The 19,168-nt window shown below is 43.0% G+C and overlaps 1 non-coding gene across 1 annotated transcript in view; it reads right to left on the bottom strand.

Moving 5' to 3' along the window:
- Nucleotides 1-414: 414 nt before the first annotated feature.
- LOC123727792 (uncharacterized) overlaps nucleotides 415-19,168 on the bottom strand; it is a 148,803-nt gene continuing 130,049 nt past the window's right edge. Inside the window, exon 3 of the transcript XR_006759677.2 lies at nucleotides 415-2,244. This is a non-coding gene — a transcript (uncharacterized LOC123727792). The remainder of the gene's footprint in view (nucleotides 2,245-19,168) is intronic.

The raw sequence follows: 19,168 nt of genomic DNA, 5'->3' as shown, positions 1-19,168 counted from the left end.
CACCCCGCTCCTCCGCTCTCTCCACTGGCTTCCAGTTGAAGCTCGCATCCGCTACAAGACCATGGTGCTTGCCTACAGAGCTGTGAGGGGAACGGCACCTCCGTACCTTCAGGCTCTGATCAGGCCCTACACCCAAACAAGGGCACTGCGTTCATCCACCTCTGGCCTGCTCGCCTCCCTACCTCTGAGGAAGCACAGTTCCCGCTCAGCCCAGTCAAAACTGTTCGCTGCTCTGGCACCCCAATGGTGGAACAAGCTCCCTCACGACGCCAGGACAGCGGAGTCAATCACCACCTTCCGGAGACACCTGAAACCCCACCTCTTCAAGGAATACCTAGGATAGCATAAAGTAATGCTTCTAACCCCCCCCCCCCTTAAAAGATTTAGATGCACTATTGTAAAGTGGTTGTTCCACTGGATATCATAAGGTGAATGCACCAATTTGTAAGTCGCTCTGGATAAGAGCGTCTGCTAAATGACTTAAATGTAAATGTAAAATATCTTGTGAAAATCCCCCCAAATCCTTAGTTTTTTTTGTTCTAGTTTTGTGAGGAATCACGCAGTAGCGACTGCCCAGGGTGGCTGGTGGGGGGGGGGGGGGGCACCCTGAGTTCAACCTCAACCGCTGTGGAGAGGCAGCTGCTGCAGAGACTAATCCAAAAACGAAACGTATCTGAGCACAAGTGTGCTAGCACATGTCAAAAGTGTCGAGTCACTCTGAGCAGAACCACTTCACTGAGGGATGACCTGACACACTGGGTGTCTGTCCTATGCCTTCATCCATAGACCCCTCGTCTTAGGGACCAAGAAATATCCGGTTCCTCGCCAAGAGACTCAGGCAACGGTGTGATACTAGGAATGTGTCTGTCATGTTATGACCCAAAGACAATTGGCAAATGTTTACTTAGGCCTATCAGCTTGATACCCGAGCAAATGATTTAGCGACAAATTATTTCAGGACACTTCTACTTAAAGTGGATGGTCCTTGATGTATTGAAAAAGACTGTATAACTGCTGTATAACATCAAATGTTTAAAAAAAAAGAGACATGAGAGTGGTGGATGGGACAGAAATCACCTGACCACCATTTACAGGAAATAAAGCCTGTGGAGTTTCGGTGGTTTAGAAAGAAAGACACAGTGCTGGTATCAGATCATTTGTGATAGTGAAAATGACAACAACATATGTGACCACTAATAGATTATCATATGACCTTTACCTTCAAAGTGGGCACTGGCTCCCATGCAATCCAGCCTCCATGAAGACATTTAAAGACATGAAAAAATACACCGGTTGGCAAATCGGACTACTGTCATCGATCAATTGATCACCGACTGTGGAGTATCTGAAATGTTCTGTAATGGTTTGGCAGAGTTAAGAATTAGATCTCAGCGGGTATATAGATTGTGTTGAAATTCCGTTCTCGATTCATTAACTGTGTATACTAAAAGAATCTGCCGACAGCCACTATCGACTCATGAACAAGTAGGCTTCAAGGAAATATGAAATAGTTATCTACTAACGCTTGCACATGATGTGAAGTGACAATCAAAAATACAGTTTAATTTCTTCTAGACACACTCATCGTTATTTCCAACAACGCTGCACATGAAAAGAACTTTCCATCCCTATAGACAGAAGACTAGAATCAGATTTTAGTTTGAAACCACCAATAGCTGAACAAGGATTTAAAGATGTATAAGGAAGCTCTTGAACCTCATTCATAAGCCTAAGACAGACAAGCAGGAGAGACTGGTTACAATCAAAACAACAGTGCAGAAACAGCCTTCCCCAATCTATTGTCAACAATACGAGGTGGTATCTAAGAATACTGTAGACATTCAGTGTATACTCTGGGAAGTAGAATGACACACGTGCGCTAGAGTACGTGCACACACACACACACACACACACACACAAACACTTACGCAATACTTTATTCTATCCTATATCATGTACACCTCTCGTATACTACTACAGTCTAGTGTTTCAGGATATTCTATTTCTCAGAGGGAATCTGCAGATACAGGGAATCTTTCTTATATTTCTTCCTTACGGTACAACACATGCATCACCCAAAAAGCCCAAGGTCTTGCTGTGCTACAATGTCTTCATTGAAAACAGTAGCCTTCCCATGTGAAAGCAGCACCTCAACTGTACAAAGTAAACCACAAGAGCTAGTTAAGTCTTACCTGAGATGAGCCACACCCAACCAACCACCATTCCTGACTCGCTCCAGCGCTCCTAGAACAACAAACACAAAGACACCGTTAAATAAACTGAGTGACTGACAGCTGTCTTATAAACTCCAAGAAAGTACTGCTCAAACTTAGTTTACTATTCTCAAGACTTTGTACTTGTAGAATCAAATGAATCAGACTGATGACGTTGACTGCATGAAAAGTCCTTTTCCTCTGAACAAAAACATAAACTCAACATGCAACAGATTCAAAGATTTGACTGAGTTACAGTTCATATAAAGGAAATCAGTCAATTGGAATAAATTCATTAGGCCCTAATCTATGGATTTCACATGACTAGGGTGGGCATAGGCCCACCCACTGGGGAGCCAGGCCTAGGCCTTTTCACCACAAAAGTTTTTTTTTATTTCAGACAGAAATACTCCTCAGTTATATCAGCTGTCTGGGTGGCTGGTCTCAGATGATCCCGCAGGCGAAGTGGAGGTCCTGGGCTTTATACACAGGGTACCAGTACCGAGTCGATGTGCAGGGGTACAAGGTAATTGAGGTAGATATGTACATATAGATAGGGATAAAGTGACTAGGCAACAGGATACATTTATGCACAAACTTTGAGAGAAATAAGCTTTTTGTGTGTATGTAACATTTCTTGAGTCTTTTATTTCAGCTCATGAAACATGGGACCAACACTTTACATGTTGCGTTTATATTTTTGTTTGGTATAATTGGAATTCCCCTGACAGTAGTCTACTGACTTTTCTGAAACGAGATAAAACAAATAACACTTGAATGAAAACGTTCACTTAACCTACAGAGTCATCTTAGCTGTAAATTCCCTGTGTGGGTGACTGGGAGCTCATGTATTCATGTGTTCACACAATTACACAATCTGGATCTGAAGAACAGTGTTTTAGCCTGTGTAACTGTGATATGGTTGAATGCTCAAATCCAACCCATCAAGTTACAGTTTTTGAACGAGGCATCAACTTATGCAAGAACAGCGTTGCATTCACTAGGCAACAAATGGAAGAAAATGGACACAAACAGGGAGGAACTACCTGAACTTAACATTTGTTTTCATTTGACATTAGTCCCTATATGAATATGACCCTGATTAAGAACGACAAGCTATCATTCTATACGTTTCAAACTGTCCAGATTCTACAATGTTTATTTTAAGATTCAAAAAACATTCAACTGATGTTACAAGAATGTTCCCAGAACACTTTTCCACTGCAGGGTCATGCTGTGAATATCACAGTTCCTATTTCATTTCCACTTGCCCATGGCCCACTTGATTCCTGGAACCAAGTGAGATATTCAGCCTCGTTTGATATCTCGAACCAAGTAGTCTGGTGGGTGGGGTTACAAATGGCCGTACTCAATGATTAGTCTCACGCAATAATACTCATGCACTAGTCAGTGGTGTCATTTTTTACAAGAGAAGGCAAATCTGACATGATGACGCCCATCAGCGAAGATCAGCACGGTAATACATTGTTTTTAGCCAAATTGCTATCTGGCTAGCTACCAACGTCATTAGCGTAGCTAGCTGTAGCGTGTGAGAGTGAACACTGTACAAGACATGAACCAGAGTCGACAACTTGTCATATAAACATCCATGGACGGCCAATGCCGTGAACATAGTTCCATGTTTGATGTTGGCCGGAGTATCCAACTTATACAAACAACTCAGAAAGGCTGTTCTGTCAACATTCTTGCAACATCAAAGGAATGTTTTTTGCACCCTGATACAGACACTATCTGAACGTCAGCACAACTGGACAGTTTGAGTGTTTTAGGAACCAATCTCTTGTCATAATCCCACAACGTTCACACAACCTAAAGAAATATTCTGGGAACCTTTAAAGAACAGATTAAATGTGTTCTGGGAACGTTCTTGCAATATCAGTTGGGTGTGTTTTGCATCCTAAATGAAACATTATAGAATCATCCGCACAACTGGACAGTTTTTGTGTTTGGGGAACATATCTTTTTGTCCACACAATGTTCACACCATAGTATTCTTCCCCACAGTGATCAGTTTACCTGGGCCGGCGATTTTATTTCTTTATTTTTATTTAACTAGGCAAGTCAGCTAAGAACAAATTCTTATTTACAATGACGGCCTACCGGGGAACAGTGGGTTAACTGCCTTGTTCAGGGGCAGAACAACAGATTTTTACCTCGTCAGCTCGGGGTTTCGATCCAGCAACCTTTCGGTTAGTGGCCCAACGCTTTAATCACCAGGCTACCTGCCGCGATGCCTCAAGCCTTCCAACCAAAACAGGTCAGAGAGCTAAGCTTACATCTGAAAGTTAATGTCCCCAATCCATCGCAGGAGGAGGAGAGAAGGAGGAAGAGGAGCTTCATTGAACAGTAAGACCAGGTTCACTTCACCTGGAAGGAATGCAAGGAGTGGGAGAGGGAAGGAGGGAAGGAGGGAAGGGTGCTGTATCATGAAAGCCAGTGAGATGTGAAGTTGTCAAAACACATTTATTTTCAAACAAAGTGAATATAAAGTGCGAACACAACGATCTTCAATAGGCAACTGACACTAATAGATCCCACAACTTCAAAAGTCAGGAAATGGGATAAGATAAATGGTGAGGGGGACATCTAGGATTTAAGTCTCTCCATTGTCCCACGTCTTCTATTATTTAGAAATATCTTTGAAATCTGAGCACTTGGCAAAGCATTATTGGTTATAACGCAACTCTCTGTACTTTACATCTCTTTTCGGGCTGCCAGTTGGGGAACCCTGGCCTACAGGGAGGAGGTCAGAGACCTAGCAGGGTAGTGCCAGGACAACAACCTCTCCCTCAACGTCGGTAAGACAAAAGAGCTGATCGTGGACTACAAGGAACGCAGGTCGAGAGCGTCAAGTTCCTTGGTGTTCACATCACTAAGGTTTTTTGTCCACACACACACACACATTGTCCACACACACCAACACAGTCGTGAAGAGGGCACGACAACGCCTCTTCCCCCTCAGAAGACTGAAAAGGTTTGGCATGGGCCCTCTGATCCTCAAAAGGTTCTACAGCTGCACCATAGAGTACCACAGTATCAGTCAAAATACCCATAAAACCTAGCGGTCAAACAGGGAAATGGTTCTAATCGCTTTTCCGACATTCATTTTTCCCATAGGGTTTTTCAGAAACACTTCAAATAAGGGCTGTGTTCCGTGTAGGCTTACCCTGGCGTGACGTTTTGATAACCATGTAAATCTCTCTAGGACAAGGTGACTCCCTACCACCCAGGACCTCTACACCAGGCGGTGTCAGAGGAAGGCCCTAAAAAAATTGTCCAAAACTCCAGCCCCCAAGTCATACAATGTTCTCTCTGCTACCACATGGTAAGCGGTACCAATATACCAAGTCTGGAACCAACAGGACCCTTAACAGCTTCTACCCCCCCAAGACATCAGTTAGTTAAGTAGTCCGGGTAGCTATTGGTTAACTATCTGCAATTATCCTTTTTTCACTAACTCTTTTGACTCATCACATACGTTGCTGTTTATCTATTATGCATCCTGTTGCCTAGTCACTTTATCTCTATCTATGTGTACATATCTACCTCAATTACCCCATACCCCTGCACATCGACTCAGTACTGGTACCCTGTGTATAAAGCCAAGTTATCGTCACGCATTGTGTATTTATTACTCATGTTATTAATTTCATTTTATTTTAACTTCTTTGTTGAGGAAAATATTTTACTCACTACGACTGTGATATTTTAAGATGAATGCACTAACTGTAAGTCCCTCTGGACAAGAGTGCCTCCTAAATGACTAAAATGTTGTGAAAAATGCTGTGAACAATGCTATACTAATTTTCCCCAATCCTCCTCCTCTGGGCCCCTCATCTCTAAACGAAGAGATCAAGACAGCTCTACTTTATCAGGGTGACTGGAATGTCGCTCTTTTCTGTTTTTGGTTTGTGTCTAACGCAATGGCAACATGTTATCCAGGGGGATATCAATAAAGACCGTGTGCTTCAGGTAGAATTCCCCACCGTTTCTGGAGCCTAATCTCTCTATTGAAGCAGCTGCATTGATTTGTGATTGGTACAAAGGCTGAGTAAACAGCTCGGCCAATGCCACCCAAGGAAGGACTGGAAGTGACTCCGCAGTCAAGTGCTTTAGTCTCCTTTAGGAGTTGTTTGGAGAAGGGTTTACTTATCCATTCTATTTCATTCAGCCCCTGCTAACTAGCTGCATCAGTGGATTAACAGAGTTCTGGATCTCCTCTGGATCTTTGTCTGGGCTTTTTGTTTGCGGCCCTGTTAGAATTCCCCCTGTTTTTGTCCCTCTCCGCTGTTGTCAAGCAGATGTTCTCTCTCTGTGGTCAAGAGACACACACTGAGACACACACGCTGAGACACACACACTAAGGCACGCACCCAGCCACGCACGCACACACCCACACACTGAGACTGCATTGATGGAGAAGTTTCAGCTCATCAAGGAGGGTAGTGTAGGGGTATTAAAAACAAATGGCAGGAGAAAGGTAGAGGAAAGCAGAGGTAGCCACTAAGGACATGCCACATTCCTCTCCTGTTTTTGCAGTCTCTTGTATCCTTTTGTTCTATGAGAGTGAGCGTTGAGCGTTGACATGGGGTGAGATGAGCCACATGTTCTGGTCAGTCAGAGAGAGAGAGAGGGACAGACAGAGAGGGAGAGAGGGACAAAGACAGAGGGAGCGACAGAGAGAGGGGAGGGGATAGAGAGAAAGAGAGAGAAAGAAAGTGAGAGAATAGAAGAGAGAGAGAGAGAGAGAGAGAGAGAGAGAGAGAGAGCACTGAGTGGGACGAAAGAGTGGAGGTGTGGAGTTCCGATCCGTGGCCCCACAGAGTGCCTGGCCTCCACTAAACCATACAGCCATCAACATCCTTCACAGGCCACTTAGGCTGACACCTGCGCTGACAGCTCCGTCAACTAACTACAGCCCGGAGGGTGGGAACACATGCCGAGACAGGAAGTGGACGGTCAGACAGGTCAGAGTGGGTCACCAGAGGTCAACAGAGGTCAGCAGATACAGTGTCTAAGAGCATGACACATAGGTGGGCAGGTATTGGAGATGTTTTTACAGGCATCGGGTAGTAACACGTGGGTTGGGTTCATTTCTCACTCATTCTGTCCATGATTTCACGTACTGTCACACACACATCTATACAAGAGCAGGCAGGTGCAAGGTACCCAGGATGGAACCGCTTCACAGTTAATGAAACATTCAATGTTTCAATAATGTTTTATTGCATAATGGGACATAGACGCAAGAAAAAAATTATACAATGAGCAAAGTGATGATGCTGTATGTGGCTGCTATGAAAGTGAACTGCATGCACGGGTGATCAGGTGTGTATTCATTCTGTCGATTCTATTGCAAAACCTTTCTTAAACAGAAGCAAAGGGAACATAAGAGGGAATTTGTGAATTTGTCCGATAGAAACTCTTGTTTTTGTTGCAAAATGGAAAGTTTTGCAACTGTCTGGACAAATGACTACATCTCAGATCAGCTCGATGCAGGCAACTGTGTGCAAGGCTGTATTGAATGTGTCACTGTCTGTCACCTTGATTTCTCCAACTTGTCTCTCGACCTGTGCAGCTACACTGGGCGAAAAGGGTAAATATCAGGGGATATCTTTATCTATATATTTCCGGACATTTGACATGATATAAGGAGTAGATATGCTCCAGATACGCATGTCCTTAATGTCATATACGGAGCTAGGGTATAATGCTGCATAATGGGAGTTTCTACATGTACCTCTGAAATCCTCCCGCTATTGTATGAGTCCAGGGAGATATCTGGGACGAGATATTTTTATTTATTTATTTATTTCACCTTTATTTAACCAGGTAGGCAAGTTGAGAACACGTTCTCATTTACAATTGCGACCTGGCCAAGATAAAGCAAAGCAGTTCGACACGTACAACAACACAGAGTTACACATGGAGTAAAACAAACATACAGTCAATAATACAGTAGAGAAATAAGTCTATATACAATGTGAGCAAATGAGGTGAGATAAGGGAGGTAAAGGCAAAAAAGGCCACGGTGGCAAAGTAAATACAATATAGCAAGTAAAAACACTGGAATGGTAGATTTGTAGTGGAAGAAAGTGCAAAGTAGAAATAGAAATAATGGGGTGAAAAGGAGCAAAATAAATAAATAAATAAACACAGTAGGGGAAGAGGTAGTTGTTTGGGCTAAATTATAGATGGGCTATGTACAGGTGCAGTGATCTGTGAGCTGCTCTGACAGCTGGTGCTTAAAGCTAGTGAGGGAGATAAGTGTTTCCAGTTTCAGAGATTTTTGTAGTTCGTTCCAGTCATTGGCAGCGGAGAACTGGAAGGAGATACGGCCAAAGGAGGAATTGGCTTTTGGGGTGACCAGAGAGATATACCTGCTGGAGCGGGTGCTACAGGTGGGTGCTGCTATGGTGACCAGTGAGCTGAGATAAGGGGGGACTTTACCTAGCAGGGTCTTGTAGATGACCTGGAGCCAGTGGGTTTGGCGACGAGTATGAAGCGAGGGCCAGCCAACGAGAGCGTACAGGTCGCAGTGGTGGGTAGTATATGGGGCTTTGGTGACAAAACGGATGGCACTGTGATAGACTGCATCCAGTTTATTGAGTAGGGTATTGGAGGCTATTTTGTAAATGACATCGCCGAAGTCGAGGATCGGTAGGATGGTCAGTTTTATGAGGGTATGTTTGGCAGCATGAGTGAAGGATGCTTTGTTGCAAAATAGGAAGCCAATTCTAGATTTAACTTTAGATCGGAGATGTTTGATGTGAGTCTCGAAGGAGAGCTTACAGTCTAACCAGACACCTAGGTATTTGTAGTTGTCCACATATTCTAAGTAAGAACCGTCCAGAGTAGTGATGCTGGACGGGCGGGCAGGTGCGGGCAGCAATCGGTTGAAGAGCATGCATTTAGTTATACTTGTATTTAAGAGCAGTTGGAGGCCATGGAAGGAGAGTTGTATGGCATTGAAGCTCGTCTGGAGGGTTGTTAACACAGTGTCCAAAGAAGGGCCAGAAGTATACAGAATGGTGTTGTCTGCGTAGAGGTGGATCAGAGACTCACCAGCAGCAAGAGCGACATCATTGATGTATACAGAGAAAAGAGTTGGCCCAAGAATTGAACCCTGTGGCACCCCCATAGAGACTACCAGAGGCCCGGACAACAGGCCCTCCGATTTGACACATTGAACTCTATCAGAGAAGTAGTTGGTGAACCAGGTGAGGCAATCATTTGAGAAACCAAGGCTATTGAGTCTGCCGATGAGGATGTGGTGATTGACAGAGTCGAAAGCCTTGGCCAGGTCAATGAATACGGCAGCACAGTATTGTTTCTTATCGATGGTGGTTACGATATCGATTAGGACCTTGAGCGTGGCTGAGGTGCACCCATGACCAGCTCTGAAACCAGATTGCATAACGGAGAAGGTGCGGTGGGATTCGAAATGGTCGGTAATTTGTTTGTTGACTTGGCTTTCGAAGACCTTAGAAAGGCAGGGTAGGATAGATATAGGTCTGGTCAGGATATGGTCAGGACACGCACCTGATGTGCGTGCACCCACTTACATATTTGTAGAGTATTCTAAATCCAGAAATGGTATGTGTCAACATGCTGACATATCTAAGACTTTACACTTACACTTGAACGAATCCACATATTTTCAGAAATGTATCATATCTGTATTACCTGATAATTTATTTATCCATACAAAAAAAAATACAAATCTTAATTTCAATAGATATCCTTACATGATATGTGAATTATAGATATTTTTATATTCATCCCTGTATGTCTGATCAAAAATGGGCAAAGTCCGACTCATGAAATGTCCAGCGGCCAAATTATTTGACCTGTTCAGCCGCCAAAACTCATTGTGCTTCTTCATTTGAAGGTGACATATCTGAGCATACATTGCACATTCAATAATAGGCTATACAAGGGACGGAAAGGTAAACATTGTCATATTTAATCCAAGTTGCTATTTCCAAAGCACATCTCTGCTATTTCTATTTAAAAAAGGCAGCATAGCAAATCAGAGCTCCAATCAGAACACATGTTTTCAGGAAAGATGCAAACGTAGTCTAATCTTTGCAAAAATGGTATTTCATTTATTTGACAGAAAATAAAAGTTGCACACCCTCAGTAACCCATCCCTAGGGCTGTGGCGGTAATGACATTTTGTCAGCCGGCTATTGTCATGCAAATGACTGCCAGTCTCACGGTAACTGACCGTTAATTCACATAAACACGTTTAACATCTCCAGGCCTCCACGCGTACAAGCCGCTGATGTGTGCCTTTGGAACATCGACATTTTAAAAAGTTGAATAAATCCATTTAATATACACCATCACAATAAATCCATTATTTAATTTAGGCAGGTCTAAATAAACATTATGACATGAATAAAATATATTTCAGTAGAACAGAATATGAGTTGGCCTACTGTATGTTATCTGGCTATGCGCCATGCTATAGGCTGTAGGCGAGTTCATTTAGCAGACAAGATATGATACAGTGCATTCGTAAAGTATTCAGACCCTTTGACTTTTTCCACATTTTGTTACGTTACAGCCTTATTCTAAAATGGATTAAATAAATTAAAATCCTAATTTATCTACACACAATACCCCACAATGACAAAGCAAAAACATAAGTATTCAGACCCTTTGCTATGACACTCGAAATTGACCTCAAGTGCATCCTGTTTCCATTGATCATCCCTGAGATGTTTCTACAACTTGATTGGAGTCCACCTGTGGTCAATTCAATTGATTTGACATGATTTGGAAAGGCACACACCTGTCTATATAAGATCCAACAGTTGACAGTGCATGTCAGAGCAAAAACCAAGCCATGAGGTCAAAGGAATTGTCCGTAGAGCTCGAGACAGGATTGTGTTAAAGCACAGGCCTTTGGCAGGGCACCCAAACGTTTCTGCAGCATTGAAGATCCCCAAGAACAAAGTGGACTCCATCATTCTTAAATGGAAGAAGTTTGGAACCACCAAGACTCTTCCTAGAGCTGGCCGCCCAGCCAAACTGAGCAATCAGCTCGCATCTGCTACAAGACCATGGTGCTTGCCTACGGAGCTGTGAGGGGAACGGCACCTCCGTACCTTCAGGCTCTGATCAGTCCCTACACCCAAAGAAGGGCACTGCGTTCATCCACCTCTGGCCCGCTCGCCTCCCTACCTCTGAGGAAGCACAGTTCCAGAGTTCCTCTGTGGAGACGAGAGAACGTTCCAGAAGGACGACCATCTCTGCAGCACTCCACCAAATCAGGCCTTTATGGTAGAATGGCCAGACGGAAGCCACTCCTCAGTAAAAGGCACATGACAGCACACTTGGAGTTTGCCAAAAGGCACCTAAAGGGTGCCATGAGAATCTTGTTTCTCATGGTCTGATGAAACCAAGATTGAACTCTTTGGCCTGAATGCCAAGTATCGCTTCTGGAGGAAACCTGGCACTATCCCTACGGTGAAGCATGGTGTTGGCTGCATCATGCTGTGGGGATGTTTTTCAGCGGCAGGGACTGGGAGACTAGTCAGGATCGAGGAAAAGATGAACAGAGCAAAGTACAGAGAGATCCTTGATGAAAACCTGCTCCAGAACGCTCAGGACCTCAGACTGGGGAGACTCACCTTCCAATAGGACAACGACCTTAAGCACACTGCAAAGACAACGCAGGAGTGGCTTTGGGACAAGTCTCTGAATGTCCTTGAATGGCCCAGCCAGAGCCCAAATTGAACCCGATCTAACATCTCTGTAGAGACCTGAAAATAGCTCTGCAGCAATGCTCCCCATCCAACCTGACAGAGCTTGAGAGGATCTGCAGAGAAGAATGGGAGAAACTCTCCAAATACAGGTGTGCCAAGCTTGTACAGTCATACCCAAGAAAACCCGAGGCTGTAATCGCTGCCAAAGGTGCTTCAACAAAGTACTGAGTAAAGGGTCTGAATACTTATGTAAATGGGATATTTCAGTAGTTTTTATATACATTTGCTACATTATCTAAAAACCTGTTTTTGCTTTGTCATTATGGGGTATTGTGTGTAGATTGATGAAGGAACAAAAATGATTTAATACATTTTAGAATAAGTGTAACGTCCGTCGTTCAAGGTAGACCAAGGCGCAGCGTGAGTTGAGTTCATCGTCTTTTATTTTAAAGGTGAACCAGCAAAAAACAATAAACAACACAACGAACGAAAAGATTCGTAGATCAAAATACATGCAACCAAACAAAGACAAGATCCCACAACTGACTGTGGGAAAAAGGGCTGCCTAAGTATGATTCCCAATCAGAGACAACGATAGACAGCTGCCTCTGATTGGAAACAATACTAGGCCAATCAAAGGAAAAACCAACATAGAATTACAACACATAGAATGACCACCCCACGTCACACCCTGACCGAACCAAACAGAGAAAAACCGGCTCTCTCAGGTCAGGGCGTGACAATAAGGCTGTAACGTAACAAAATGTGGAAAAAGAATTCACTGTAAGTCCTGTGCCATTATTTTATATTATATGATTATATAGTAAGAAGAATATAATTGAATTTAGCTGAATAAAATACAAAGGATATTTTTCCCATTCCCGAGCAAGTGCGCATATGAAGTGGCTATGTTAAGTGTAAAAGTGATCATTTAAATCTATACACTAGATTTAGAGTTGTTTGCCTTCTTTAGTTGTGAATGATACAAACCTTAGAATGAATTCGAAATCAAAACATATATTGTGACTGCATGATGCGATTATAGGCTACGATTATCTGAAAAAGTTTTAAAAAAAAGACTATTCTCAATTGAATCTTGTCTTTGCTATTATGTCAAATTAGTTTGATTGAGAATGGCCTATTATCAAATGCGCAGGAACATGAACAGGGGGGGAAAAAAGCGAATAAAGGCTGCTTTCCCTCAGTTTGGATAGGCTAGTCCAGTTTTAGGCTATAAAACATGAGTAGAATACAGCAGCAGCTGGGATCCTCCTCTTATTAGTGGCAACCATCAAAACTCTGCTTTCTCACGGGATATAGAAATCTCTGGGCTTGTAAGAATAATTATTGACGATTTTTTTGATGTGTTCAGAGTTTTTAAAATTATTATTATTGCTAGGTATTACTGCACTGTTGGGAGCTAGAAACACAAGCATTTCGCTGCACCTGCAATAACATCTTCAAATCTGTGTACGTGACCAATAAACTTTGATTTGATTATTTCACCGCACGCATCAACCACTGTTTGAGGAGCATGCAGACTCTCGCTGGGTGACAGGTGATATTCCGTCCAAACTCTGTATGCCATGGGCTCTCCAACCCTGTTCCTGCAGCTACCTAGTGCTTAATTTGAGAAACCAAGTGAAATATGTTCGGGAACATCGATAGTAACATGTTTTCACAACAAAACATATTTCATTAAACTGTTGACAGCCCCGCTCTCTGCGCGATCGAGAAAGTAATGAAGGAGAGAGAGGAGAGTTGGAAACGCACAGTGGTGACATATTCTGTAGCTAAAGGTAATGTGTCAGCCTATTAATTATGAAAATATTTTTTAAAAGCCCTATTACTAGGTTATTCAACATCAAAATACAAATTCACTATAATTGTAGGCTAACTCTGTAAGAAACCCTGCACAATCAATGAACCAACAGCATTGCCTACGCCTATACGTTCTCTCCCAGACTCATGGATAGAACGTTTGGAGCGTAGCATACGGTATCAAGTCAATCCAGTATGCATAATAATACAGTCCACACTCAAAGGCGATTACTAGAATTAGGCTAAAACAATTATGTACCAAAGACATCTTAAATCCTTTTTTAAAAATGTTTTTCTGCCATGTGTAATATATGGTAGGCTATTAGCTATGTATTGTATAACGGCACAATCATTATTTTAAATATTTATTTTGGCATGGGCTCATATATAGGCCTATGCGTAATCAAAGCTCTAATATGCATATGGGGGTTTTGAATTATACATCACCATAGAAAGTGCTCTCCATTTCGTTGTGTTTTGCTTTGAAACAACATCCACAATGACCATGTTTCCACTCAGTTTCAACCTGCTCTTGAACTTCTTTCTTCAAATTGATCATCACAGTTAAGTGAGTTATAAAAGCACATACTGTTTTGATGATAAGTGTTTGATGTGATTTTTTATCGCATTTGCATTGATGTCGGAGTGGTTAGAGGGACAATAGAACCCTGAGTACCAGGCTATTAGGACCTGATGGAGGGACAATAGAGCCCTGAGTACCAGGCCATTAGGACCTGATGGAGGGACAATAGAACCCTGAGTACCAGGCCATTAGGACCTGATGGAGGGACAAATAGAGCCCTGAGTACCAGGCCATTAGGACCTGATGGAGGGACAATAGAACCCTGAGTACCAGGCCATTAGGACCAGATGGAGGAACAACAGAGCCCTGAGTACCAGTCCATTAGTGACCCAACGGTTATTAGCGAGTTGGATACTACCAACGCATGTCCAGAGTGCATAAGAGGAGATTACAGTGAATCAACGATCACGTGGAATTGGACTACCACTCATGACTGTTTGTTAACATGGACCATACGATGGGTGCAGATTGAGTCATTAGTGGCGATCCCTCGCAGTCCAGACCCAACGCGGTGGTAGCGTTGGTCTGTGATCCACTCCAAACTGTCTAAATTATTATTTTAGATATTGCAAGAAAATATAGTTATTTCACATAACCATACCACAAGGTAGCTACTATACCTGCTTCATTCATGATGAGAAAACAAACTGGAACTAGCTAGTACGACAAGTTGCTATTTCGTTAGCTAGCTAGTTAGCTAACGAATCCTCCTATGTTCCTCTGGTGAGGTAGAGGTTAACCCAGGTCCTGCAGCCCCCAGCACCACTCCCAATTCCCAGGCGCTCTCATTTGTTGACTTCTGTAACCGTAAAAGCCTTGGTTTCATGAATGTTAACATTAGAAGCCTCCTCCCTAAGTTTGTTTTATTCACTGCTTTAGCACACTCCACCAACCCTGATGTCCTAGCCATGTCTGAATCATGGCTTAGGAAGGCCACCAAAAATCCTGAAATTTCCATCCCTAACTATAACATCTTCCGACAAGATAGAACTGTCAAAGGGGGCGGAATTGCAATCTACTGAAGAGAAAGCCTGCAGAATTCTGTCATATTATCCAGGTCTGTGCCCAAACAATTCGAGCTTCTACTTTTAAAAATCCACCTTTCCAGAAACAAGTCTCGCACCGTTGCCGCTTGTTATAGACCCCCTTCAGCCCCCAGTTGTGCCCTGGACACCATATGTGAAATGATTGCCCCCCATCTATCTTCAGAGTTCGTACTGTTAGGTGACCTAAACTGGGATATGCTTAACACCCCGGCCGTCCTACAATCTAAGCTAGATGCTCTCAATCTCACATAAATTATTAAGGAACCTACCAGGCACAACCCTAAATCCGTAACCATGGGCACCCTCTTAGATATCATCCCGACCAACTTGCCCTCTAAATACACCTCTGCTGTCTTCAAACAGGATCTCAGCAATCACTGTCTCATTGCCTGCGTGCGTAATGGGTCCGCGGTCAACGAACACCCCTCATCACAGTCAAACGGTCCCTAAAACACTTCAGAGAGCAGGCCTTTCTAATCGACCTGGCCCGGGTATCCTGGAAGGATATTGACCCCATCCCGTCAGTAGAGGATGCCTGGTTGCTGTTTAAAAGTGATTTCCTCGACATCTTAAATAAGCATGCCGCATTCAAACATTTTAGAACTAAGAACAGATATAGCCCTTGGTTCACCCCAGACTTGACTGCCCTTGACCAGCACAAAAACATCCTGTGGCATTCTGCATTAGCATCGAATAGCCCCTGCGATATGAAACTTTTCAGGGATATCAGGAACCAATATACGCAGTCAGGAAAGCTAAAGCTATCTTTTTCAAACAGAAATTTGCATCTTGTAGCACTAATTCCAATAAGTTTTGGGACACTAAAGTCCATGGAGAATAAGAGCACCTCCTCCTAGCTGCCCACAGCACTGAGGCTGACACTGTCACCAGCGATAAATCTACGATAATCGATAATTTCAATAAGCATTTTCTATGGCTGGCCATGCTTTCCACCTGGCTGCCCATACCCCGGCCAACAGCTCAGCACCCCCCGCTTCTCCTTCACCCAAATCCAGACAGCTGATGTTCTGAAAGAGCTGCAAAAATCTGGATCCCTACAAATCAGCTGGGCTAGACAATCTGGACCCTCTTTTTCTAAAATATCCGCTGAAATTGTTGCAACCCCTATTACTAGCCTGTTCAACCTCTCTTTTGTATCGTCTGAGATCCCCAAAGATTGGAAAGCTGCTGCGGTCATCCCCCTCTTCAAAGGGGGAGACACTCCAGACCCACACTGTTATAGACCTATATCCATCCTGCCCTGCGTTTCTAAAATCTTCAAAAGCCAAGTTAACAAACAGATCACCGACCATTTCGAATCCCACCGTACCTTCTCCACTATGCAATCTGGTTTCAGAGCTGGTCATGGGTGCACCTCAGCCACGCTCAAGGTCCTAAACGATATCATAACCGTCATCGATAAAAGACAGCACTGTGCAGCCGTATTCATCGACCTGGCCAAGGCTTTCGACTCTGTCAATCACCACATCCTCATCGGCAGACTCAATAGCCTTGGTTTCTCAAATGACTGCCTTGCCTGGTTCACCAACTACTTCTCAGATAGAGTTCAGTGTGTTAAATCGGAGGGCCTGTTGTCCGGACCTCTGGCAGTCTCTATGGGGGTGCCACAGGGTTCAATTCTGGGGCCAACTCTTTTCTCTGTATATATCAATGATGTCGCTCTTGCTGCTGGTGATTCTCTGATCCACCTCTACGCAGATGACACCATTCTGTATACATCTGGCCCTTCTTTGGACACTATGTTAACAAACCTCCAAACGAGCTTCAATGCCATACAACACTCCTTCTGTGGCCTCCAACTGTTTTTAAATGTTAGTAAAACTAAATAACGATTGTTGCCCGCACCCGCCCGCCCGACTAGCATCACTACTCTGGATGGTTCTGACTTAGAATATGTCTAGGTGTCTGGTTAGACTGTAAACTCTCCTTCCACACTCAAATTAAGCATCTCCAATCCAATATTAAATCTAGAATCAGCTTCCTATTTCGCAACAAAGCCTCCTTCACTCATGCTGCCAAACATACCCTCGTAAAACTGACTATCCTACTAATCCTTGACTTCGGCGATGTAATTTACAAAATAGCCTCCAACACTCTACTCAGCAAACTGGATGTAGTCTATCACATTGCCACCTGTTTTGTCACCAAAGCCCCATATACTACCCACCACTGCAACCTGTATGCTCACATTGGCTGGCCCTCACTACATATTCGCCAATCTGTAAATAGCACACACAACTACCTCATCCCCATATTGTTATTTATCCTCTTGCTCTTTTGCACCCCAGTATCTCTACTTGCACATCATCATCTGCACATCTATCACGCCAGTGTTAATGCTAAATTGTAATTATTTCGCCTCTATGGCCTATTTATTGCCTTACCTCCCTACTCTTCTACATTTGCACACACTGTACATAGATTTTTCTATTGTGTTATTGACTGTACGTTTGTTTCCGTGTAACTCTGTGTTGTTGTTTTTGTCGCACTGTTTTGCTTTATCTTGGCCAGGTCGCAGTTGTAAATGAGAACTTGTTCTCAACTAACCTACCTGGTTAATTAAAGGTGAAATACATTTTTTTTTAAATAAAATATCAACCAGTAATACAAAATACACCTGAAGGTTTTAAAACTTTAGCTGTCACCTTGAGGCTTGATGGGGTTAAAAATACTATGGGTGTGCAAAGCTGTCATCAAAGCAAAGGGTGGCTACTTTGAAGAATCAAAAATCTAAAATATATTAAGATTTTGTTTAACACTTTTTTGGTTACTACATGATTCCATTTGTGTTATTTGTGTATACAGTCAGTATTTGTCAACATGACGAGATAAAATAGGATGTCACATATCACAGGATATCCATATCCAGTCATAGGAAATGTCCATGTGTGTTATTCGGAGTAATCCCAGTATCATATACTGAGTTACAGTTCATATACAGAAATCAGTCAATTTAAATAAATAAATTAGGCCCTAATCTATGGATTTCACATGCCTGGGCAGGAGGTGCAGCCATGGGTGGGCCTCACTTGGGAGCCAGGCCACATAGGCCCACCCACATAGGCCCACCCACTTGGGAGCCAGGCCGACCCACTGGGGAGATAGGCCCAACCAATCAGAATTAGTTTTTCCCTACAAAAGGGCTTTATTTTAGACAGAAATACTCCTGGAGGTCCTGGAGGTTGTGAAGCCGGTTGGACATACTGTCAAATTCTCTAAAACGACGTTGGAGGAGGCTAATGGTAGAGAAATTAACATTACATTCTCTGGCAACAGTTCTGGTGGACATTCCTGCAGTCAGCATTTCAATTGTATGCTCCCTCAAAACTTGAGACATCTGTGGCATTGTGTTGTGTGACAAAACTGCACATTTTAGAGTGGCCTTTTATTGTCCCCAGCATAAGGTGCACCTGTGTAATAACCATGCTGTTTAATCAGCTTCTTGATATGCCACGCCTGTCAGGGTGTATGGATTATCTTGGCAAAGGATTAACAGGGATGTAAACTAATTCGTGCACAAACTTTGAGAGAAATAAGCTTTTTGTGCATATGGAACATTTCTGGGATCTTTTATTTCAGCTCATGAAACATAGGACTTTACATTTATGTTTTTGTTCAGTGTACATGTCTAAAAGACACATCTGGATTCAGAATTTGTCAGGATATGGTGCATATCCACAAAACTCCAAATATGCATTGGAAATGGTCTGTATTGTCCAGAATATCAAAAACATGTCATGTAAAGAT

The sequence above is a fragment of the Salmo salar genome, chromosome 16 (genome assembly GCF_965601325.2).
Source record: "Salmo salar chromosome 16, fSalSal1, whole genome shotgun sequence".
NCBI lineage: Eukaryota > Metazoa > Chordata > Actinopteri > Salmoniformes > Salmonidae > Salmo > Salmo salar.
Note: the sequence above shows the minus strand (reverse complement) of the source record. Positions and strands in the feature narration are given on the sequence as shown.